General features: G+C 40.9%; 1 pseudogene; it reads right to left on the minus strand.

The window, feature by feature from the left end:
- Positions 1-18,266: 18,266 nt before the first annotated feature.
- Positions 18,267-18,723, minus strand: LOC122439645 (annotated as a pseudogene).
- Positions 18,724-27,295: the final 8,572 nt, after the last annotated feature.

Consider the following 27,295-nt stretch of genomic DNA (forward strand, 5'->3'; position numbering starts at 1 on the left):
TTGGTGGCTCAGACAGTAAAGAATTCGTCTGTAATTTAGGAGAGCTGGGTTCAATCCCTGGGTTGGGAAGATCCCCTGGAGGAGGGCATGACAACCCACTCCAGTATTCTTGCCTGAAGAATCCCCATGGACAGAGGAGCCTGGCGGGCTGCAGTCCACGGGATCACAAAGAGTCAGACATGACTGAGCGACTAAGCACAGCCTAGCTATGAAAATCTTGAGAAAAATAAAAAGTTACACTACTAAATTTCAAGACATTCTATAATACTTTAGCTATTAAGACAGTGTGATATCGGGAACAAGAATAGACATATAGGTCAATGAAACAGTCTAGAGTATGAGGTAGATCTACACACATTTGGTTGCTTTATTTTGCCAAAATTATGGGGAAAGGAAGGCCTATTCAATAAATGATGTTGGAAGAACTGAGGAAAAAAAAGAACTATACTACTCTACACATAAAAGTTAATAATATAAAGTAGATTGTGAATTTAAAGTTGAAAACTATAAAATTCTAAAATAAAACTTTTGTGCATGTCTTCATTTTACTGAGGCAGACAGAAGTTCTTAAACAAAACACAACACAAATTATTTTTTAAAAAGCTATAATTGACTTAATCAAAACTAAAATCTTCAGCTCATTAAAAGATACCTTTAACAAAGTGGAAAGAAAAGCCACAGATCAGGGGGAAATATTATATATCTATATAAATATGATATATATAGATACATAGATATGACAAGAGATTCATGCATAATGTGAAAACAACTCCTATAAAACAGTAAGAAAATGCTCAATGTTTAAAAAATGACATAAACTGCTATGTATAAAGTAGATAAGCAACAAGGATATATTGTGCAGCACAGGCAAATATAGCCATTATTTTGTAATAACTTTAAATGAACTATAATCTATAAAATACTGAATCATGTTGTACATCTAAACTAAAATATTGTAAATCAACCATACTCCAATAAAAATATTATAGAAAAAAATGAGCTCTCCTTCCCTCACGTTTACTGTTTCAAATGGCTTGAAAAGGGACTGCCCCAAGAAGATATTCAAAAGGCCAATAAACATGTGAAAAGATTCTCAACTGTATTCTCAATGGGGAAATTCAGATTAAACTAAGGAATACTACTGCATTTGCATCCATTATTAATGCTAAAATTTAACACATCGACAAAACCAAACATTGGAGGGTGTGTGGAGAAATTGTGAACATTATGTATTACTGGTGGAATATACAGTGGCTCAACCATTCTTAACAACTGTCTATTAGTTTCTCATAATGTTAAATTTATACCTACCCTATGACCCTCAATTCTATGCCTACATATATTGTAAAAGAAATGTCATATATCTACAAAAATATTTGTACAAGAAGATTGATAGAAACTTTGTAATAATATAAAATAAGCTATCTGTCCATTAATAGAAAAATTGATTTAAAATTTGTACTATATTTATATAACGGAATATCATATGGCAGTAAAAATAAGAATACTTATGAATATAAGAATATAAAAATATATTATAAATATAAAAATAAGGATATAAATCAATATAAAAATAAAAATACATTACTGATGAACATAACACCAGATGAATCTCAAAAACATTACAGTCAGAAAAAGAAGTCAAGCAAATATATATACTGTTTATCTGTTAATATGTATTATTCTGTTTATATAAAATCCAAGAACAGATAAATTATTATTTTGCTTTGTATATCAGAATAGGGGTCACCTTGGGGGCAGGTGTGAGTATCAACTGGCAAGTTTTATGAGGGAACTTTCTGAAGTGTTAGATCTTTATCTGGGTGATTTTTATACATGTATAATCATAGATTAAAAACTTAGTGAGCTATATACTTAAGACTTGCACATTTTACCTTATTTAAACTATACTCAGTTTCAAAAGAGATAATAGGAGGAAATTATGAACAACTTTATGCCAACGTATTTGAAAGTTTAGTTGAAATGGAAAATTTTTTCAAAAGTTATATTTTAAAAGTATAAATATTCATCTATCTAATAAAGCTGTTTAATCTGTAATATATTGTCTATGACAAACAAAACTCCAAACCTAGGTGGCCTTCGCCTATGGCTTTCTTCTAAGCATTTATGGAAGAAATAACAATAATATTACACAAATTTCACCAGAAAATGGGAAATGAAGACTTTTAAATTGGTTTTCTCAAACTAGCATATCTTGATGCCAAAACTTGACAAGGACATTACTAGAAAGCCAAACATTAGGGCAGTATCTCTCATGTTTAAGATCTTAGGCACAGAAATTTAAAATATGAGCAAAATAAATACACCAATAAATATGTAGAAGATATTACATCATGATTAAGTCAGATTTATTCTAGAAATAGAACATTAGCTTAACATTTGAAAATCAATCATTGTGATTATTGCCACATTGACAGAAAAAAATATCAACTCAGTAGATAAGCAAACACTTTTGATAAAATTCAATACCCATTCATAATTTTATTTTTGATTTCCCAACCTGGGGATTGGCAAAAAGCACTGGGAATCCCCAGGGAATCTGATTTTGAAGGACAATGGGATTTGATAACAGGATTTCCACATGAATGTGGGAAACAGAGAGTCTTAGAGTGCACCAACCAAACTTTGTATGCACCAGGATACAGGGAAAAGGAGCAGTGAACCCACAAAAGACTCAACCAGGCCTGAGTGTTTGAGGGCCTCATGCAAAGGCATGGGTCAGCAGTGGCCTGATGCAGAAACACAGGCACTGGAAGCAGCAGTCCTGGGAGACACACGTTGGAATGAGTCCTTTTAGAGGCTGCCTTTAGCCATACCATAGAGGCTATGGGCCGTCTCAGACCGAACCAACAGAGAGGGAGCACAGCCTCACCCAACAACAGAAAATTGGATTAAAGATTTACTGAGCCTGGACCTTCCCACCAGAGCAAGACCTCGTTTTCCCCACAGCCAGTCGCTCCTATCAGGAAACTTGCACAAGCCTCTTGTCCTCATCCATCAGAGGGCAGACAGAAGAAGCAAGAACTATAATCCCACAGCCTCCAGAACAAAAGCCACAATCACAAAAAAACTAGCCAAAATGATGGCATGGATCACAGCCTTGTGTAACTCAATAAAGCTATGAGCCACGCCATACAAGTTCACCCAAGACGTATGGGTCATGGTGGAAAATTCTGACAAAACGTGGTCCACTGCAGAAGGGAATGGCAAACCACTTCAGTATTGTTGCCTCAAGAAAACCATGAACGGTATGAAAAGACAAAAAGATATGATACCAGAAGATGAGCCCCTCAGGTCAGTAGGTGTCCAATATGCCACTGGGGAAGAGCAGAGAAATAGCCCCAGAAAGACTAACAAGGCTCGGCCAAAGCAGAAATGACACCCAGCTGTGGATGTGTCTGGTGGTGAAAGTAAAGTCCAGTGCTATAAAGGACAATATTGCATAGGAACTGGGAATGTCAGGTCCATGAATCAAGGTAAATTGGATGTGATTAAGCAGGAGATGGCGAGAGTGAACACTGACATTTTAGGAATCAGTGAATTAAAATGGATGGGAATGGGCAAATTTAATTCAGATGACCATTATATCTACTGCTGTGGACAAGAATCCCTTAGAAGGAATGGGAGTAGCCCTCATAGTCAACAAAAGAGTCCAAAATGCAACATTTGGGCACTATCTCAAAAACAACAGAATGATCCGGGTTCATTTCCAAGGCAAACATTTAATATCACAGTAACCCAAGTCTATGCCCCAACAACTAATGCCAAAGAAACTGAAGTTGAACAGTTCTATAAAGACCTACAAGATCTTTGGGAACTAACACCAATAAAAAGATATTCTTTTCATTATGTGGGACTGGAATGCAAAAGTAGAAAATCAAGAGATATCTGGAGCAACAGACAAGCTTGACCCTGAAGTGCATAATAAAGCAGGTTTTTTATTCCAAGAGTACAAATAGTACAGAAGTACAAAAAAACTTAAAAGACTTTTGCCAAGAAAACACACTGGTCATAGCAGAGCCCTCTTCCAATAACATAAGAGACATCTCTACACATGGACATCACCAGATGGTCAATAACAAAATTAGATTGATTATATTCTTTGTAGCTGAAGATGGAGAAACTCTGTACAGTCAGCAAAAGAAGACCTGGAGCTGACTGTGCCTCAGATCATCAGCTTCTTACTGCAAAATTCAGGCTTAAGTTGAAGTAGGGAAAACCACTAGACCATTCAAGTATGACCTAAGTCAAATCCATTATGATTATACAGTGGAAGTGACAAATAGATTCATGGGATTAGATCTGGTAGAGTGCCAGAAGAACTGTGGACAGAGGTTCATAACACTGTATAGGAGGCGGTGACCAAAACCATCCCCAAAAAAACAAAATGCAAGAAGGCAAAATGGTTGTCTGAGGAGACCTTACAAATAAGTAAGAAGAGAAGAGAAACAAAAGGCAAAGATGAAAGGTAAAGATATACCTAACTGAATGCAGAATTTCAGAGACTAGCAAGGAGAGACAAGAAAGCCTTAAGTGAACAATGCCGAGAAATAGAGGAAAACAACAGAATGGGAAAGACTAGAGATCTCTCCAAGAAAATTGGAGATACCAAGGAAACATTTCATGCAAAGATGGGCACAATAAAGGACAGAAAAGGCAAGGATCTAACCAAAGCAGAAGAGATTAAGAAGAGTTGGCAAAAGTATACAGGAGAACTACACAGAGAAGGTCTTAAGGACCTGGATAACCACGATGGTGTGATCACTCACCTAGAGCCAGACATGGTGGAGTGTAAAGTCAAGTGGGACTTAGGAAGCATTACTATGAACAATGTCAGTGGAGGTGATGGAATTCTGTGTGCATGCACACTAACTTGCTTCAGGGTGTCCGACTCTTTGCAACACTATGGACCACGGCCCGTGAGGCTGCCCTGTCCATGGCATTACCCAGGCAAGAATAGCGGAGTGGGTTGCCTTTCCCTCCCCCAGGGTTTCTTTCTGATCTTGGGATTGAATCCATGTGTTTTACGTATCCTGAATTGGCAGGTGGGTTTTTTCTTTCTTTCTTTTTTCTTTTTACCACTGGTGCCACCTGGGAAGCCTGATGGAATTCTTGCTGAGCTATTTAAAATTCTAAATGATGATACTCTGAAAGTACTACACTCAATATGCCAGCAAATTTGGAAAACTCAGAAGTAGCCACAGGACAGGAAAGTGTCAGTTTTCCTTCCAATCCCAAAGAAAGGTAATGCCAAAGAATGTTCAAACTGCAGTACAACTGCACTCATTTAACATGCTAGCAAAATAATGCTCAAAATCCTTCAAGCTAGGCTCCAACAATAGGTGAACTGAAAACTTCCAGATGTACAAGCTGGATTTAGAAAATGCAAAGGAACCAGAGATTAAATTGCCAACATCCAGTGGAGCAAAGAAAAAGCAAGAGAATTCCTGAAAAAACATCTACTTCTGCTTCATTGATTTTTTTCTCACTTTATTTTTGCTTCCTTTTATTCTTCCTTCCTTTTATTCTTCCTTCCATTTATTCTTGCTTCCTTTATCATAGATTAATTGACCATTAAGTGTGGACTTAATTATGGGCTCCCTAGCTTGTTCCATTGATCTATGTGTGTCTGTTTTTGTGCCATTACCATACTGTTTTGATTACTATAGCTTTGTAGGATGATTTGAATGTAAAGAGCATGATACCTGTGGCTTTGTTCTTTCTCAAGAGTGCTTTGGCTATTTGGGGCCTTTTGTATTTCCATACAAATTTTAGAATTTTTTTTTTTAATTCTGCAAAAAAGGTTTCATTCTTAATTTTTTTTAACACATTTGCAAACTACAAATAGTAGGAAGCTTCCTTGATTTGGTATTATGTCTAATATCTTAATGATAAAATTCTGAAAAATTCCTCTTGCTGTGTAGAAATGTACAAAGATGTCAGCTATCACTGCTCCTATTTGACTTTGTAAAGGAGTCCTGACTAATGAAATTAGGCATATAAAAGATGCAAACATCATGGAATTTGGAAGTGAGGAACTAAAACTATGTAAAAAATCCAAAAGAATCTATAAATTAATAGAATTACTAAGTGAACTTAGCAAAATTGCTGAACACAAGGTCAATATACAAATTTCTGTTGCATTTTTCATTCAAGCAAGACCCAGAAATGATAAAAAGGAAATATAATGTAATTATACTATTATTTATAACAACATAAAAAACAATCATATGTATGGGATAACTAGCAACAGATAAAGTCTTACAGAGAACTATAAATATTGCAAAGAGAAATTTTAAAAGATACAAATAAATAAAAGGAAATAATCCATGTTCGAGAATTAGAATCTTCAGTGTAGTAAAGACGTCTCCTTCTCTCAAACTTATCTGCAGATTCAATGGAATCCCTATCAAAATACCAGTAAGCGTCTTTTTTTAAAGAAATTGACACGTATTCTAATACATCTGAAAATGCAAAGTGCCAAGATAAACTCAAATAAAAAGAACAAAATTGGAGAATATATTACTAGGTAACAATATTTATTTGAAGTACTAGTAATTGAAGTGCGGAACTGGCATGAGAATATACACACAAAGCACAGAAAGTAAAGAGAATTCCTAAGTAGATCCACACATTGTTTTGGTTACTAGACTTATAACAAAGGAGAAAAGTATCTTTGAAATGCAGTAAAGAAAAGATAGTCCTTTAAAAAACTCTGCTAGATTAAATGGATATCCATGCTAATAAAATCTCATGGTTGCCATTCCTTTCCCCATTTTATAGAGGAAGATGATGACACCGAAGAGGAGAATGCTGTTAACTAAGACCAAACAGCTAATAAAGCAGAGCTACCCAAAAGGTGTTAGTCCCGGTTACAGGCCAAGAGTTTTATACACACTGTCTCATTTGACTCCTCCAAATAGCCTTGTTTTGTCAAAAGTTTGTACATAAGAAAATAAACTAGAAGTTAAGTAACTTTCTTCCCACAACCTGTGATAGGCAGAGGGAGCAAACCCGTCTCTGAAAAGATGCCCATGTCCTAATCCCCCAGAACATGTGAATATGTTACTTTACATGGCTAAAGAGACTTTGCAGATGTGTATGGATCTTCAGATGGGGGAGACCATGCTGGATTATCTGGATGCGCCAAATGAAGTCACAAGATAGGCAGAAGGGTCAGAATCAGAGAAGAGATGTAACCTTAAAAGAGTATGTCAGAAAGAGTGAGTTAAAGATAGTACATTGTTGACTTTGAAGATGGTGGAAGGGACCTCAAGCCCAGGAATGTACGTGACCTTTAGATCCTGGAAAAGGCAAAGAAATGGATTTTTCCTAAGAATTCCTGGAGGTAACAAAGCCCTGCTGATATCTTGATTTCAGCCTGCTGAAGACCAGAAGACTTCCGACTTCCAGAATTGTAAGGTAATAAAATTTTGTGTGACTATGTTTGTGGTAATTTGCTAAGCAACAGGAAACTAATGCACATAACCAATTAAGATTTGCTTCCAGGTTTCTCTGTCTCCACAGCCTGTGCCTTTAATCACAGGGAACATACCTTAATGGAATTACTGTAACAGGAAAGCAAAGCATTTAACAGAATAGTTTGCCCTACAGAGATCTTTGGTGCTATCTAACTGATCATTGATCATGGTGTCTTTGAAATAGGTGGCAAATTACTAAAGCCTTTTTGATTTGTGTAAGAATTACAGGCATACTTAGCAACTGTCAGAATCTTCATCAAGTGAGAGCTCTGTGAAATCACTCACCTTTCTTTAAAATATATGTGAGTATACAGACATGTGAAATGTGTACATATATACATGCCTGTGTGTGCACGTGTGTATGTACATCCATACTATACACGTTTGTCAAGATCTATATAGCTATGCATACAGATACATGTATGTACATACAAATGGATGGATATGTTTGCACTTTATAAAAAGTGCTTCCAAGGAGGAGAAATGAGTTCCTAGGGGGTATGGGTTGGAAGCTTTTAATTTTACAATTAGATATCCTTGTGTCCCTTTTAAATATTGACTCATTTAACCGTTTTCCTTTTAAAAGCATACACATGAAATTTTATTTTAAAAGAACTATTCTATTATATCTTCATCAGCAAGAGTTAAGAGAAACTCCATGTGGTTCCCCCCCCAACCCCTGCCCAGGACCCTCAATCTCACCCAGCATTCACTTTTTCCACTCTCTGCCTTGAGACTGTGAGACCGCCTCCTCCTGCGTCCTTTGTCCCTCTTCACCCGTATGCCACCCAGGCCCTCCTAACTAGCCCCCAGCCCCGAACCTCTCATTTCCCATGGCTCCCTACATAAGTCAAGGATCTCCCCTTGCCCTTCTTTGCTGGCTTTATTTTTCCCTGTAGCATTTATCAGTATCTGGTACATTGATCTGTAAACACCAGCTACTTCCAAATCATGAGGATTGCCTGACCCCTCCACCGGAGAGCATGCTCCACGAGGACAGGGATTCTTGCCTGCCTTGACAACTGCAGCCCAGCATGCATTAAAGTACCTGACGTGGTAGGCTCTCAGTAAATACTAGGGAAGGAAATGAGAGAGGGAGTGAGTGAAGGAGTGACGGAAGGGTCAGTGCTTTGCTGGGAATCCCAGTTCTGCTGTCACCGAGGAAAAGAAGAGATGAGCAGAGAGAGGTCTGTTCTTTATGGCCACCCATCCATCTGTCTGGCATGGATGGGTAGAAAGAAGAAACTGCTATTGAGACATGTGTCCTCTGCGTTAGGTCAGGTCCCCTCCACCCACCACTGCCCTGTGGCACCTGCCGCAGCAGGAGCACAGGAGGCACCTGCCGCAGCAGGAGGATGCTGGGGGTGACCCACCAGCCAAGAGGTTGGGGTGCAGGGTAAGGGGCTCATGGCCTGGTAACCACCTATGTCAGAGAGGGGCCACATGGCGGTCACATTCACAGGCCAGAGAGCACCATGAACAGCTGGGTGAGAACTTTCACACTTCTCTAAAAGGAGGAACAATCCTGTGGAAAGAGTAACTGAGAACGATGCTTGGAACTTGCAGCATGATTTGTGTTAACCAGGGAAAGTGATTCAGGGGATGAGGCCCTAACCTTTCTCATATATAAATATGCCCCCCTGGAAGTAGGCTTGTTTCTAAGAATACCACCTGTGAAAAGTTACTGAATCATTTAGTAAATAGTGGCTGAGCACTCTGCTACATCAGGCACAGGTTTAGTGCCTGAGTTCAGAACACTCAACAGGACAGAGCAGTCTGTATGGAGCCTTTGTTCCAACAGGACAGGCCGGCAATGAAGAAGCCACCCAAACAACAGACACCGTCTTTGAAGGCTGTGCTGGGCGCCACAAACGAGATGATGAGAGACAGCGGGGAGCCCTCTTTGAGGACAGGTGTGCAGGAGGGCGGGGCAGAGAGAAATAGGGCGCCTCCCGGCCCCGGCTTCCCCTTGCACGGTGCTCGGGATGCTTGCTCCCCTCCAGTGGTCCTCAGAAGACCCCTGTGGCACTGTGGTATGTGTGTGAGCTGAGAACTGAAGGACGGCCTGCGAAGATCTGGGAGAGGCCCTCTCTCAGCGGAGGCGACAGTTAGTGGAAAGGCCCTGCGGCTGGGAAAAATGGGCGACGCTCAAGGATCAGAATCGAGGCCAGCATGGTGGCCGCACAGGAGCAATCTACGCGGAAAATGGTGCGGGAGTGGAGGCGTGGGACGCAGGCTGACACCCACGACACTAATATAGGGGACAGATGCAGCATCCATCCACTGGATAGGCCCTGGGGAAGCCGTGCTAGGAGATCAGAGAGGCAGGTGGAAGAGTTTTGACTTTATCTCCTGGCTTGAAGACATTCACAAACGATGAATATGCCATGACTTATGACTAATGCCAAAAAATTAAGCCTGTTCTCCAATATTGCTTGTCCCTAATATGACTCTGAGCTTCCCAGGTGTTCAAGTGGTAAAGAATACACCTGTCAATGCAGGAGATGCAGGCGGGAGATGCAGATTCAATCCCTGGGTCAGGAAGATTTCCTGGAAGAGCAATTGGTTACCCACTCCAGTATTCTTGCCTTGGAAATCCCATGGATAGAGGTGCCTGGCAGGCTACAGTCCACAGGGTCACATAGAGTTGGACAGAACTGACCATGTGCACACACATACAATATGACCACACTAAGGACTTCCCTTGTGGCTCAGCTGGTAAAGAATCCACCTCAATGCGGGAGACCTGGCTTCTATGCCTAGGTTGGGAAGATGCCCTGGAGAAGGGAAAGTCTACCCACTCCAGTATGCTGGCCTAGAGAATTCCATGGACAGTCGATGGGGTCGCAAAGAGTCAGGCGTGACTGAGCAACTTTCACACTTTCACACTAAGGACACAGAAATGGATACACCAGAAATGTTTGGTCCTTACATGAAAACATCTGCAAGCAGAAGCAGACATCTACTTCTGCTTTATTGACGATGCCAAAGCCTTTGACCGTGTGGATCATAACAAACTGCGGAAAATTCTTCAAGAGATGGGAATACCAGACCACCTTACCTGCCTCCTGAGAAACCTGTATGCAGGTCAAGAAGCAACAGTTAGACCTGGCCATGGAACTACAGACTGGTTCCAAATAGGAAAAGGAGTATGTCAAGGCCGTATATTGTTATCTTGCTTATCATATGCAGAGTACATCATGCAAAATGCTGGGCTGGATGAAGCACAAACTGCAATCAAGACTGCTGGGAGAAATCCCACTCCTGGGCATACACACCGAGGAAACCAGAGCTGAAAGAGACATGTGTACCCCATTGTTCATCACAACACTGTTTATAATAGCCAGGACATGGAAGCAATCTAGATGCTCATCAGTAGAGGAATTTGTAAGAAAACTGTGGTACATATACACAATGGAATACTACTCAGCCATTAAAAAGAACACATTTGAATCAGTTTTAATGAGGTGGATTATACTGGAGCCCATCATACAGAGTGAAGTAAGCCAGAAAGAAAAACATCAATACAGTATACTAACTCATATATATGGAATTTAGAAACATGGTAATGATAACCCTATATGCAAGACAGAAAAAGAGACACAGATGTATAGAACAGACTTTTGGACTCTGTGGGAGAAGGCGAGGGTGGGATGATCTGAGAGAATAGCATTGAAACATGTATATTATCAAGTGTGAAACAGATCAGCAGTCCAGGTTTGATGCATGAGACAAGTGCTCAGGGCTGGTATACTAGGATGACCCAGAGGGATGGGATGGGGAGGGAGGTGGGGGGGGGTTGAAGATGGGGAACACATGTAAATACATGGCTGATTCATGTCAATGTATGGCAAAAACCACTACAGTACTGTAAAGTAATTCAATTCAGTTCAGTTCAGCCGCTCAGTCGTGTCTGTCTCTTTGTGACCCCATGAATCGCAGCACACCAAGCCTCCCTGTCCATCACCAACTCCCGGAGATCACTCAAACTCATGCCCATCGAGTCAGTGATGCCATCCAGCCATCTCATCCTCTGTCGTCCCCTTCTCCTCCTGCCCCCAATCCCTCCCAGCATCAGGGTCTTTTCCAATGAGTCAACTCTTTGCATGAGGTAGCCAAAGTACTGGAGTTTCAGCTTCAGCATCAGTCCTTCCAATGAACACCCAGGACTGATCTCCTTTAGGATGGACTGGTTGGATCTCCTTGCAGTCCAAGGGACTCTCAAGAGTCTTCTCCAACACCACAGTTCAAGTGTATCAATTTTTCAGTGCTCAGCTTTCTTCACAGTCCAACTCTCACATCCATACATGACCACTGGAAAAACCATAGCCTTGACCAGATGGACTTTTGTTGGCCAAGTAATGTCTCTGCTTTTTAATATGCTATCTAGGATGGTCATAACTTTCCTTCCAAGGAGTAAGCATCTTTTAATTTCATGGCTGCAATCACCATCCGCAGTGATTTTGGAGTCCAAAAAAATAAAGTTTGACACTGTTTCCACTGTCTCCCCATTTATTTCCCATGAAGTGATGGGACCAGATGCCATGATCTTAGTTTCCTGACTGTTGAGCTTTAAGCCAACTTTTTCACTCTCGTCTTTCACTTTCATCAAGTGGCTTTTTAGTTCCTCTTCACTTTCTGCCCTAAAGGTGGTGTCCTCTGCATATCTGAGATTATTGATATTTCTCCCGGCAATCTTGATTCCAGCTTGTGCTTCTTCCAGCTCACCGTTTCTCATGATGTACTCTATATGAGTTAAATAAGCAGGGTGACAATGTACAGCCTTGACGTATTCCTTTTCCTATTTTGAACCAGTGTGTTGTTCCATGTCCAGTTATAACTGTTCCTTCCTGACCTGCATATAGGTTTCTCAAGAGGCAGGTCAGGTGGTCTGGTACTCCCATCTCTTTCAGAATTTTCCACAGTTTATTGTGATCCACACAGTCGAAGGCTTTGGCATAGTCAATAAAGTAGAAATAGATGTTTCTCTGGAACTCTCTTGCTTTTTCCATGATCCAGTGGATATTGGCAATTTGATCTCTGGTTCCTCTGCCTTTTCTAAAACCAGCTTGAACATCTGGAAGTTCTCGGTTCATGTACTGCTGAAGCCTGGCTTGAAGAATTTTGAGCATTACTTTACTAGCGTGTGAGATGAGTGCAATTGTGCGGTAGTTTGGGCATTCTTTGGCATTGCCTTTCTTAGGGATTGGAATGAAAACTGACCTATTCCAGTCCTGTGGCCACTGCTGAGTTTTCCAAATTTGATGGCATATTCAGTGCAGCACTTTAACAGCATCTTTCAGGATTTGAAATAGCTCAACTGGAATTCCATCACCTCCACTAGCTTTGTTCGTAGTGATGCTTTCTAAGGCCCACTTGACTTCACATTCCAGGATGTCTGGCTCTAGGTAAGTGACCACACCATTGTGATTATCTGGGTCATGAAGATCTTTTTGTACAGTTGTTCCATGTATTCTTGCCACTTCTTCTTAATATCTTCTGCTTCTGTTAGGTGCATACCATTTCTGTCCTTTAGCAAACCCATCTTTGCCTGAAATGTTCCCTGGATATCTCTAATTTTCTTGAAGAGATGTCTAGTCTTTCCCATTCTGTTGTTTTCCTCTATTTCTTTGCATTGATCACTGAGGAAGGCTTTCTTATCTCTTCTGGCTATTCTTTGGAAATCTGCATTCAAATGGGAATATCTTTCCTTTTCTCCTTGGCTTTTTAATTAGCCTCCAACTAATGCAGATGGTGACTGCAGCCATGAAATTAAAAGACACTTACTCCTTGGAAGGAAACTTATGACCAGCCTAGATAGCATATTAAAAAGGAGAGACATTACTTTGCCAACAAAGGTCCATCTGGTCAAGGCTATGGGTTTTTCCAGTGGTCATGTATGGATGTGAGAATTGGACTGTGAAGAAAGCTGAGCACCGAAAAATTGATACTTTTGAACTGTGGTGTTGGAGAAGACTCTTGAGAGTCCCTTGGACTGCAAGGAGATCCAACCAGTCTATCCTAAAGGAGATCAGTCCTGGGTGTTCATTGGATGGACTGATGCTGAAACTCCAGTATTTTGGCCACCTCATGCGAAGAGTTGACTCATTGGAAAAGACCCTGATGCTGGGAGGGATTGGGGGCAGGAGGAGAAGGGGACGACAGAGGATGAGATGGCTGGATGGCATCACCAACTCAACGGGCATGAGTTTGAGTGATCTCCGGGAGTTGGTGATGGACAGGGAGCCCTGGTGTGCTGCAATTCATGGGGTCACAAAGAGTCAGACACGACTGAGCGACTGAACTGAACTGAACTGAACTGAATATAAATAAATGAAAAAAAAAAAAAGAAAGATTGCTTTGAGAAATATCAATAACCTCAGATATGCAGAGGATACCACTCTAATGACAAAAATTGAAGAGGAACTAAAGAGCCTCTTGATGAAAGTGAATGAGGAGAGTGAAAAAACCGACTTATAACTCAACAATCAAAAAAAACTAAGATCAGGGCATCTGTTCCCAACACTTCAAGGCAAATAGATGGGGAAAAAGTGGAAACAGTGGCAGGTTTTATTTTCTTGGGCTCCAGAATCTTGGTAGATGGTGACTGCAGCCTTGAAATTAAAAGATGCTTGCTCCTTGGAAGAACAGCAATGGCAAACCTAGACAGCGTATGAAAAAGCAGAGACAAGATTTTGCTGACAAAGGTTCATGTGATCAAAGCTATTGTTTTTCCAGTAGTCATGTATGGATGTGAGAGTTGGACCATAAAGAAAGCTGAGCTCTGAAGAATTGTTGCTTTAATATGTGGTGCTGGAGATCAAACCAGTTAATCCTAAAGGAAATCAACCCTGAATATTCACTGAAAGGTCTGGTGCTGACCCTGAAGCTCCAATACTGTGGCCACCTGATGTGAAGAACTGTCTCACTGGAAAAGACTCTGACTCTTATAAGGATTGAGGGCAGTAGGAGAAGGGGCAACAGAGGATGAGATGGTGGGATGGGATCATTGACTCAATGGACAGGAGTTTGGAAGATAGTTGAAGGACAGGGAAGCCTGAAGTGCTACAGTCCATGGGGTTGCAAAGAGCTGGACATGACTTGGCGACTGAACAACAACATTACAACATAGTGTATATTATATTAATATATTTTATATGTTGCAAAATTGCCACTGCTATTTACATAAGACTAGTTACCATTTGTCAATATACAAAGTTTTGGCAATATTATTGACTATATTTCCTATGCTATACTTTACACCTCCCCAGACTTATTTATTTTGTAACATAAAGTCTGTACTTTTTATTCACCCTCACCAATTTCACTCATCCCCCCCCAATTTCTCCTCTAACAACCACCAGTTTTTGCTCTGTGCCTATGGGTCTGTTCTGTTTGTTCATTTGTTTTGTTTGAGCCGATATATAAGTTAAATCATATGATATTCGTCTTTTATGTCTGACTTATTTCACTTGGCAAAGTACCCTCTAGGTCCATAAATTTTATCACAAATAAGATTTCATTCTTGTTTATAGCTGAGTAATATTCCGTGGTATATATACCATGTAATCTTTATCCATTCATCTATGGATGGATACTTAAGTTACTTCCATATCCTGATTACTGTAAAGGTAATTTTGCAGTCAATGTTGGGGTGCATATATCTTTTTGATTTAGTATTTTGTTTTCTTTGGAAAAATATCCAGAAGTATAATTGTTGGATTATGGTACTTCTATTTTTTTTAAGAACCTCCATATGTTTTCCATAGTGGTTATGCCAATTTACATATCTACCAACAGTGCACAAGTGAACCATTTTCTCCACATTCTTGCCAACACCTGTTATTTTTTGTCTTTTTCATAGTAGCCATTCTGACAGGTATGAGGTGATATTTTATTGTGGTTTTAATTTGCATTTCCCTGAAGATTAGTGACTAGTGGCCACAGGAGTAGAAAAAGTCAGTTTTTATTCCAGTCCCAAAGAAGGGCAATGCCAATAATTGTTCAAACTACCCCACAATTGCACTCATCTCACACGCTAGCAAAGTAATGTTCAAAATTCTCCAAGACAGGCTTCAACAGTATGTGAACCATCAACTTCCAAATGTTCAAGCTGCATTTAGAAAAGGCAGAGGAACCACAGATCAACTTGTCAACATCTGTTGGAACATAGAAAAAGCAAGAGAACTCCAGAAAATCATCTACTTCTGCTTTATGGATTATGCCAAAGACTTTGACTGTGTAGATCACAACAAACTGTGAAAAATTCTTCAAGAGATGGGAATACCAGACCACCTGACCTGCCTCCTGAGAAATCTGTACGCAGGTCAGGAAGCAACAGTTAGAACTGGACATGGAACAGCCGACTGGTTCCAAATGAAGAAAGGAGTACATCAAGGTTGTATATTGTCACCCTGCTTATTTAACTTATATGCAGAGTACATAATGTGAAATGCTGGACTGGTTGAAGCACAAGCTGGAATCAACATTGCCGGGAGAAACATCAACAACCTCAGATATGCAGATGACACCACCCTTATGGCAGAAAGTGAAGAGGAGCTAAAGAGCCTCTTGATGAAAGTGGAAGAGACGAGTGAAAAAGTTGGCTTAAAGCTCAACATTCAAAAAACTAAGATCACGGCAACCAGTCCCATCACTTCATGGTAAATAGATGAGGAAACAATGGAAACAGTGACAAACCTTATTTTCTTGTACTCCAAAATCATGACTGCAGCCATGAAATTAAAAGACGCTTGCTCCTTGGAAGAAAAGTTATGACCCAACTAGACAGCATATTAAAAAGCTGAGACATCACTCTGCCAGCAAAGGTCCATCTAGTCAAAGCTATGGTTTTTCCAGTAGTCACATATGGATGTGAGAGTTGGACTATAAAGAAAGCTGAGTGGTAAAGATTTGATACTTGTGCACTGTGGTGTTGGAGAAGACTCTTGAGAGTTCGTTAGACAAGAAGGAGATCAAAGCAGTCAATCTTCAAGGAAATCAGTCCTGAATATTCATTGGAACGACTGATGCTGAAGCTGAAACTCCAATACTTTGGCCACCTGATGCGAAGAACTGACTCATTGGAAAAGACCCTAATGCTGGGAAAGATTGAAGCCAGGAGGAGGAGGGGGCAACAGAGGATGAGATGGCTGGATCGCATCAGCGACTCGATGGACATGAGTTTGAGTAAACTCTGGGAGTTGGTGAGGGACAGGGAAGCCTGGCGTGCTGCAGTCCATGGGGTCACAAAGAGTCAGACACGACTGATCTACTGAACAACACACTCAAAAAATGAAGGAATCAGTTTTGCTGGGCATTCATTTCAGAGTCTCTCCCTTCCTAGACATAAGTACTCAATCTAGATAAAAATAGGCTCTTTCTTTCAAAGCCTGTTTCTTCCTTCATTGACTCTCTCTTTTACATCAGGAACAGTTTGCACACAGCCAGCCGTGCTGTCCAATGGCTGGGCTGTGTGCTCATCCTCACCACCTCCCAGCGAGAACGCCAGATCAGGAGTTAAGTGAGCTGGAACTGGGAGTCCTCGGCGACCAGCTGCGAGCTCTGGAGTAGGTTCTGCCCAACCTGGACTCCCCCTTTCTGCTGTGTCCAATGAAGCTGTCTAGAATTCACTGTCTCTCTAAAGCCTCTGCCATCTCTCTAAGCCTGAGGACAGCTTTCTCATCCTCTCTGCACTCGGTCTATGAAAGGGGCAAAAGTCCTCAGGGTTGGAGAGACCCCTGCCTGCTTTCCCTCCTGTGTTTCTTGCCCCAGTGCATTCACAACAGGAAATTATGCAGCACTGAGAAATTGGTACTCATAGAACTTTCCAAACCTCTCCCAGATCAAGTGAAGTTAAATCTGGATACTTAACCTTTCTGGCCTATACCAAATCCCTCCAGCTACACCGAACAACTTCTCCTTGAAATAAAAAAGGGATACAGTCACAAAAGATAAGTTAATCCTAAGCCTCTCCCAAAGGACCTTCCCTCACCCCTGATAGAGCCAAACGATTAGCCCAGGTTGGCAGATGATCAGCAAAAATTCCAAGTAAGAAGAGAAAACATTCAAATGTTAGAGATTTTAGCCTGTTGTTCTGCAAGTTCCATATCTTAGCCCACAATTTTGTTTTTTCTTTAAGTTTGAGCCAACTAATATATAAATGAAAACATTTTACATAAAAATTCAGATATATTTCTCTCAAAAAAATCTGAAGACCTACCTGTGCTCAGACTCCATCACCTTGCTGACATATAATACCACTGCCTCTTTACCCTCTTCCCATTGTTTCCCCAGCATGTCACCAAGGGAGAATGTGCTTCGTCATGCTTGTACCGCCTTTCTGTTGTTGTTTTAAGGCAGAAGAAAATCTGTATCCACACTGGTAAAGCCAGATATACATCAAATGGACTGATCAAGACAAATGGAAAATGGTGTTTTTCTAAGAGGAAGAAGAGAACATTGCTTCTTGTGTAAGCAAATGTGAACCCACATGAATGTTTTATCTGCCTTCCCCTGTGAACATTTAAATTTGAGAGAATTTGGGAAGCTTAGGTGTGGGCTTTCCTGGTGGTTCAGATGGTAAAGAATCCACCTGAAATGCAGGAGACCCAGGTTCAATCCCAGCGTTGGGAAGAGTCCCTGGAGAAGGGAATGGCTACCCACTCCTATATTCCTTTTTTTTTTTTTTTCTTTTTTGTATTTTCACATTTTATTAGCTACAGTATAGACCCTGCTTCCTCTCCCAAACCCCCCAGGACAGGGTCAGGCCTTCCCAGGAGCCCCTGCCTCGCCGCCTGTGCCCGCTGAAACTCCTGCTGCAGCTAAGCAACGGTCTCTGTTGTTCTGACTGCCGCTCTAGGTCCAGGAGCTGGGATTCATATCACTTAATCTCAGCCGTGATGTAGTCCAGCCTTTTCCCCACTGTGGCCCGAGCCTCCCCCAGCTCCTCTTTGACCAACACGCGCCCCAGAAGTTTAAACACCAAGTTGGACCCATCCAGCAGGGCCATTTCCTGCTTCATGATATTATTTTCTGTTAGTTGTGCCTCTAGTTTCTGCCTCCCTGACATGGATTTACTCAAGTCCTTCTGCAGCTATTGATATTTCTCCACTTATCCCTGCAGCTTCTTCTGGATTAGCTCAGTCATGGCGGGGACGAAAGCCCCCGGCCTCAGGGAGTGGCAGGCGAGACGGAACCCCGAACCCCTCAGCCGAACCGCTTCCCGACTCATGCTCTCCCTTCAGTATTGGTCCCCACTCCTATATTCTTGCCTAGAGAATTCCATGGACAGAGGAGCCTGGCGGGCTACAGCCCATGGGGTCACGAAGAATTGGACATGACTGAAGTGACTTAGCATATAGAGTATGAAAAGACAATACTGACACCCAGTGGTCCATTAACCAGCTCCCGTTCAATGTCCTAAATTCCTGAGGAGGGCTGGGTACTCAGACTCAGACAGAACTGTCTTCAGGTTCTAGAAATATAGGAAAGAAAAGACCACCAGTAGCTAATGACAATAAAGCAAACAAATAAAAATAGCATGCACTGTTTTGTCTTCTAAACCTTTCTGATGGGGATCTGGCTAAATCTTGCTTTGGCTCAACTATCTCCACTATACCAAAAGCATTTGTATTCAACAATGTATTTCTCTTACAAAACGGAGACAATTATGCTTTTGAAAATGCAAGACTTCTTCCCCAAGAGGTAAAAGCTCAAAACCCCTGATATCTTCCATAATGATTTCTTTTGTTTATTAATTAGTCTTCTAGGCACTGAAAAGTAAATAATAAATACCTAAGATTATGCATGTGTGCCGGTCGCTTAGTTGTGTCAGATTCTATGTGACCGTATGGACTGTAGCCTGACAGGGTCCTCTGCCCAGGGGATTTCCAGGCCAAGAAGACTGGAGTAGGTAACCATTTCCTCCTCCAGGGGATCTTCCTGACCCAGGGGTCAAATCCCTGTCTCCTGGATCTCCTGCATCGCAGGCAGACTCTTTACCACCTACCCATCAGGGAAGCCCCTAAGATTATTAGGACAGAGAATCTGTTAGACTTCTTTGTGAACCTCCCACCACAGCCCCAAATCCTTCAATCTGGACTAATAGTGAGGTTACCACAGGAAGGAGAGCTGAGGCAGAACTGGCAGAAGAATCCATTTTGAGAGCCTCTTTTATTTCCGATGGGCTAATAGTCACCAGAGTTTTAAAATCAGTAAGATCTAAAATATAATCTTTGATAACATTTAGTCTGACTGCTGAATGAAAGAAAAATAAGTTAAAAATATATTTTAATAATTATTGTTTCACATCTAAAGCCTTTGAGGAAAAAAAAAAAAGCAACCTGGTCTTCCAATCATAAGCTGACATCTCAATGTAATACTCTAAATTGGACTTCAGAATAATAGCACTGGTGAGAAATGTAGGAAGACATGATACAAATTAAAAAATATCTAAAGTTCCTGCCATTTTATTAGAGGAAAAATCACCAGCTCGTATCATGGCATAAATGAAAGGCTCAAGACACATGTTCAGGTCTACATAGAGGGAACAGATTCAGAGAGTCTCTCTTCTCTCAGAAACAAGAAAATCGACAGTGCTGAAAAGAAATCAGCCACAACCAAACAAGGAAATCAAACATCAAGGTCTCTACAAGGCAGAAGGAAGGAAGAAGACTGGCTTCTGTCCTATCCCCAGAGGGCAGTGAAAGTCCTAAGAATGTTCCTCAGTATTCCCAAATTGGACAGGAAATGCAAGAAAAATGATATCCTTTTTGTCTCTTTTGACCTCAAGGAAGTAATTAGAGCTTCTCATACAGCTCAATTGGTAAAGAATTTGCCTGCAATGCAGGAGACGGGGTTTCGATTCCTGGGTTGGGAGGATCGCCTGGAGAAAGAAATGGCAACCCACTCCAGTATTCTTGCCTGGAGAATCCCATGGACAGAGGAGCCTGGCAGGCTATAGTCCATGGGGTGGCAAAGAGTAGGACACAACTTAGGGACTAAACCACAACCACCAAGTGTTTAGAAATAACATTGGTTAGGAGAAAGAAAAGGAAGTGAACAGTCACATGATCCACTGGTGCAGAATCATAGGCTACTGAACTCTACGCTCAACTGAAGGAATCGTCTAGAAGGTATCACCCTATGCTTCATTAACTGGAGCAATCCCAGGCATGGGACAGAAAATGAAATTTAAGGAAAAGGAACAGAAACCAGTACCTCTAAGAAAGACTGCACCAACCCCAGGTGAATCCTTCCCCCATCACACACACAGAATAGAGAGAGGGAGAGGGAACACAGGGCTTGAGCCTTTCAGCTGTAGCTGGAAGATAAGTCAAGTCTCAGGTAATGGTGGAAAGAGGGTGGGGAGAATTCTCTCAGGCTGTAGGTAGTCTGCAGAGCAGCTATTTTAAGCAAGAGTCATGCAACAGGGATTGAGGTTTTAATGTAAAAATACCTAAGAAAATACAGCATGAGAAAGAAATTTAAAAGATTAATATTTCGGTTTCACAGAAAACATACCCCAAGGATCATTCCCAAGTGCTTTGTCCAGTGGAAAAGATTAATGAGAATAAGATTATTTGAAAGCAATAAACAGAATATAAAACTTCTCAAAGTCCAACCAATAAATCTACAGAATTAAATATAAAGGGATATGGCCAATGGAAGGAAAGAACTTAATAACCCAACTAAAATAATACTGTTTTAGAACTAATGAATACATTAGAAACAGCAAGAAAGAGAATGGGTAAAAATTGAAAGAGAAATTCAGGTCATAGAAGAAAGACAAGGTAATCATAGATATGGAGGGGGGAAATGAAGTTTATGAAGAGCAGATGTTACATAAGAGAAAGTTCTTTTTATATTCTTTTTAAACTTATTTTTTATTAGAGTATAGCTGATTTAAAATGCTGTATTAGTTTTCTGTTGAACAGCAAAGAGAATATATACACACATATATACACTCAATTTTAGATTCTTTTCCAATATAGGTCATTAGAGTATTGAGTAGAATTCTCTGTGCTATACAGTAGGTTCTTATTATTTATCAGTTTTATATGTAAAAGTGTTGGGGTGGCGACCGAGAGCGCCAGGCTGCAACGGCGCAGGAGCAGCGCAGAGGAGCTTCCCCAGGCCAGAGACCAGGGGCAGCGGCCAAGAGCATCAACCCCACCTCCAAGGAGCGGTGGCTGCGCAGGCGCAGGAGGGCCGAGAGGAGCTACTCTGCGTTCAAGGTCAGAAGGGGCGGCCTTGAGAAGATACCCCTCGTCCAAGGTAAGGAGCAGCGGCTGCGCTTTGCTGGAGCAGCCGTGAAGAGCTACACCACATCCAGGGTAAGAGAAACCCAAGTAAGATGGTAGGTGTTGCGAAACGGCATCAAAGGGCAGATACACTAAAACCATAATCAGGGAAAACTAGCCAATCTGCTCACACAGACCACAGTCTTGTCTAACTCAATGAAACTAAGCCATGCCGTGTGGGGCCACCCAAGACGGACGGATCATGGTGGAGAGGTCTGACTGAATGTGGTCCACTGGAGAAGGGAATGGCAAACCACTTCAGTATTCTTGCCTTGAGAACCCCATGAACAGTATGAGAAGGCAAAATGATAGGATACTGAAAGAGGAACTCCCCAGGTCAGTAGGTGCCCAATATGCTACTGGAGGTCAGTGGAGAAATAACTCCAAAAGAATAAAGGGATGGAGCCAAAGCAAAAACAATACTCAGTTGTGGATGTGACTAGTAATAGAAGCAAGGTCCGATGCTGTACAGAGCAATATTGCAAAGGAACCTGGAATGTTAGGTCCATGAATCAAGGCAAATGGGAAGTGGCCAAACAGGAGGTGGCAAGAGTGAATGTTGACATTCTAGGAATCAGCGAACTAAAATGGACTGGAATGGGTGACTTTAACTCAGATGACCATTATATCTGCTACTTTGGGCAGGAATCCCTTAGAAGAAATGGAGTTGCCATCATGGTCAACAAGAATCTGAAATGCAGTACTTGGATGCAATCTCAAAAATGACAGAATGATTTCTGTTCATTTCCAAAGCAAACCATTCAATATCATGGTAATCCAAGCCTATGCCCCAGCCAGTAATGCTGAAGAAGCTGAAGTTGAATGGTTCTATGAAGACCTACAAGACCTTTTAGAACTAACACCCAAAAAAAATGTCCTTTTCATTATAGGGGACTGGAATGCAAAAGTAGGAAGTCAAGAAACACCTGGAGTAACAGGAAAATTTGGCCTTAGAGTACAGAATGAAGCAGGGCAAAGGCTAATAGAGTTTTGCCAAGAGAACGCACTGGTCATAGCAAACACCCTCTTCCAATAACACAAGAGAAGACTCTACACATGGACATCACCAGATGGTCAACACCGAAATCAGATTGATTATATTCTTTGCAGCCAAAGATGGAGAATCTCTATGCAGTCAGCAAAAACAAGACTGGGCGCTGTCTGTGGCTCAGATCATGAACTCCTTATTGCCAAATTCAGACTTAAACTGAAGAAAGTAGGGAAAACCACTAGACCATTCAGGTATGACCTAAATCAAATCCCTTATGACTATACAGTGGAAGTGAAAAATAGATTTAAGGGACTAGATCTGATAGACAGCCTGATGAACCATGGACAGAGGTTCATGACATTGTACAGGAGACAGGGATCAAGACCATCCCCATGGAAAAGAAATGCAAAAAAGCAAAATGGTTGTCTGAGGAGGCATTACAAATAGCTGTGAAAAGAAGAGAAGCAAAAAGCAAAGGAGAAAAGGAAAGATATTCCCATCTGAATGCAGAGTTCCAAAGAATAGCAAGGAGAGATAAGAAACCCTTCCTCAGCAATCAGTGCAAATAAATAGAGGAAAACAACAGAATGGGAAAGACTAGAGATCTCTTCAAGAAAATTAGAGATAAGAAGCGAAAATTTCACACAAAGATGGGTTCGATAAAGGACAGAAATGGTATGGACCTAACAGAAGCAGAAGATATCAAGAAGAGGTGGCAAGAATACACAGAAGAACTGTACAAAAAAGATCTTCACTACCCAGATAATCACAATGGTGTGATCACTCACCTAGAGCCAGACATCCTGGAATGTGAAGTCAAGTGGGCCTTAGAAAGCATCACTATGAACAAAGCTAGTGGAGGTGATGGAATTCCAGTTGAGCTATGTCAAATCCTGAAAGCTGATGCTGTTAAAGTGCTGCACTCAATATGCCAGCAAATTTGGGAAACTCAGCAATGGTCACAGGACTGGAAAAGGTCTTTCTGCCATTAAAGTGTTATCATCTGCATATCTGTGGTTGCTGATATTTCTCCAGGCAATCTTGATTCCAGCTTGTGAGTCATCCAGCCCAGCATTTCCTATGATGTACTTCTCATGTAAGTTGATGAAGCAAGATGACAATATACAGCCTTGACATACTCCTTTCCCAATTTTGAGCTGGTCAGTTTTCATTCCAATCTCTAAGAAAGGCAATCCCAAAGAATGCTCAAACTACCGCACAATTGCACTCATCTCACGCGCTACTAAAGTAATGCTCAAAATTCTCCAAGCCAGGCTTCAGCAATATGTGAACTGTAAACTTCCAGATGTTCAAGCTGGTTTTAAAAAAGGCAGAGGAACCAGAGATCAAATTGCCAACATCTGCTAGATCATGGAAAAAGCAAGAGAGTTCCAGAAAAACATCTATTTCTGCTTTATTGACTACGCCAAAGCCTTCGACTGTGTGGATCACAACAAACTGTGGAAAATTCTGAAAGAGATGGGAATACCAGACCACCTGACCTGCCTCTTGAGAAACCTATATGCAGGTCAGGAAGCAACAGGGAGAACTGGACATGGAACAACAGACTGGTTCCAAATAGGAAAAGGAGTACGTCAAGGCTATATATTGTCACCCTGCTTATTTAACATATATGCAGAGTACATCATGAGAAACGGTGAGCTGGAAGAAGCACAAGCTGGAATCAAGATTGCCAGGAGAAATATCAATAATCTCAGATATGCAGAGGACACCACCTTTAGGGCAGAAAGTGAAGACGAACTGATGAAAGGAAAGAGGAGAGTGAAAAAGTTGGCTTAAAGCTCAATATTCAGAAAACTAACATCATGGCATCTGGTCCCATCACTTCATGGGAAATAAATGGGGAGACAGTGGAAACAGTGTCAGACTTTATTTTTTGGGGCTCCAAAATCACTGTGGGTGGTGATTGCAGCCATGAAACTAAGAGACCCTTACTCCTTGAAAGGAAAGTTATAACCAACCTAGACAGTATATTAAAAAGCAGAGACATTACTTGGCCAACAAAGGTCCGTCTGGTCAAGGCTATGGTTTTTCCAGTGGTCATGTATGGATGTGAGAGTTGGACTGTGAAGAAAGCTGAGTGCCAAAAAATTGATGCTTTTGAACTGTGGTGTTGGAGAAGACTCTTGAGAGTCCCTTGGACTGCAAGGAGATCCAACCAGTCCATCCAGAAGGAGATCAGTCCTTGGTGTTCATTGGAAGGACTAATGTTGAAGCTGAAACTCCAGAACTTTGGCCACCTCATGCGAAGAGTTGACTCATTGGAAAAGACCCTGATGCTGGGAAAGATGGAGGGCAGGAGGAGAAGGGGATGAAAGAGGATGAGATGGTTGGATAGCATCACTGACTCGACGGACATGGGTTTGAGTGAACTCTGGGAGTTCAGATTCTCCATTGATTCAGAGGTAAAGAATCCCCTTGCAATTCAGGAGCTGTGGCAAGAGCCCCAGGTTGATTCCTGGGTCAGAAAGATCCCTGGAGAAGGAAATGGCAACCCACTCCTGTATTCTTGCCTGGGAAATCCCATGGACAGAGGAGCCTGGAGGGCTATTGTCCATGGGGTTGCAAAAGACTCAGATGCAACTTAGTGACTAAATAGCAACAACCTGTTTTTATATCCTTAAGACAGAAAATCTCTGGAGTAGTGCTGTGGTTTAAACTGTGTTCCCCAAAGAAACATACTAAAGTCCTAATTGTTTAGTACCTGTGAACGTGAATTCATTTGTAAATAGTCTTTACGGATCTAGTCAAGTTAAAATGAGATTACACAGTAGGTATAATCTAATCTCTCTTTTCCTTATACAAGAAAACAGGGATATTTGGAAGAGAACCTGTGTGAAGACAGAGAGAACCCTCTGGAAAGACAGCCTAGGGAACTTGGAAGCAGGAATTTGAGCACTGCACCTACAAACCAAGGAGCACCAGGGACTGCCAACCTTCCCCGGGAGCTAGGAGAGGAGAAAGGACAGGAGATGCCCTCAGGGACAATCAACACCACTAAGATCCCTCTTTTCAGCTAGTAGCCTCCAGAACTGTGGGAGAATAAATTTTCATTGTTTCAAATCACTCAGTTTGTGGCACTTTGTTACTGTTACAGATATACCAGGAAACTAATACAAGTAACAATGCCTACAAATGGAACAAAAGAATAAGTTATTTAACTATGTACTAATAAGTACTGTTTAATGAAATCAAATAAACTAGAAAAGTACAGATGGACAGGATATACCATATTCCAGAAAGCCTAAAAGAGCTGATGGACACCAACAACTACCATGGTTAAACAATGAAACTCCAATAATGAAAAAAAAAAATTTTTTTTTCAAACCTGGAGGCAGAAAAAACTCAGAGGCTCTGATAATCTCTGAACCCTTTTCTTGAAGAATAAAATGAAAAATTGTCTCTGATGAAATGATGAAATCCAGTCAATCAAGCAGAAATCAAAATTGACCTCAGCTATGCAGAAGAAGCTCAGACAAAACAACGTAGGATGAGTACTGAACCAATTTAAATGTAGTACTAATAAAAATAACACTGGGAGTTAGGGTTGGGAAATATAAATCTTCATAGAAATTTTATAAATCTTAGCGAAATATTTTAAATATTATAAAATGTATTAAAAAGAAACTATGTTTTGAGGGAAGGACACGAGTCAATGAATACTGGATATAATTCAAATATGAGATTAAAAAATAATGAATCTAAACTGTTTAATGTTTCACCTCATTTTCTTTTTTTTTTTTTTAACATTCAACAATTTTTAACAAATAGTGATCAAGACACACACAAAATTAGACATTGTGTTTGACACCAGGAAGCCTTTATGAGTAAGACACAGTCCCTGACTTCCAAGGTTTATATTTTGACAAAAATAATAAATCTGATGTTTGAACTTTATTAGATTTTTATATTGGCATCATCATGGTTATCAGGGCTTGCCAGGTGACTGAATAGTAAAGAATACACCTGCTAATGCAGGGAGACTTGGGAGATGCAGATTCAGTTCCTGGGTCAGAAAAATCCCTTGGAGTAAGAAATGACAAGCCACTCCAGTATTCTTGCCTGGAAAACTCCATGGGCAAGAGAAGCCTGGTGGGCTACAGTCCACAGGGTCACAAAGAGTCAGACACAACTGAGCATGCATGCACATCATAGATAACTCACAACCTAGTATTAAATAGACATTGGTCAAGGTGTTTTATACATGTATTATGGATTCTGTGCAACAGAGCTACAAGAAAAGTAGATTGTTATCCTCTTTATATGCTCTAAGAAATATTTACCTAAAGGTCATTAACTTCAAGCTCACCTCCACTTCTTTCTGTCAAATTCTCCTAAAATTCAATTTAATAGTTGTTTTGTGTGCATGAATGAAACAGGAAGAGGAAAAGAAGAAGGACGGGAACAGAAAAACTGGAATCCAACTTCAGCCCAACTATTCATTAGCCGTGTGAGGTGCTTCATTTTATGAATCAACT

Source organism: Cervus canadensis, chromosome 4 (genome assembly GCF_019320065.1).
Source record: "Cervus canadensis isolate Bull #8, Minnesota chromosome 4, ASM1932006v1, whole genome shotgun sequence".
NCBI classification, from domain to species: domain Eukaryota; kingdom Metazoa; phylum Chordata; class Mammalia; order Artiodactyla; family Cervidae; genus Cervus; species Cervus canadensis.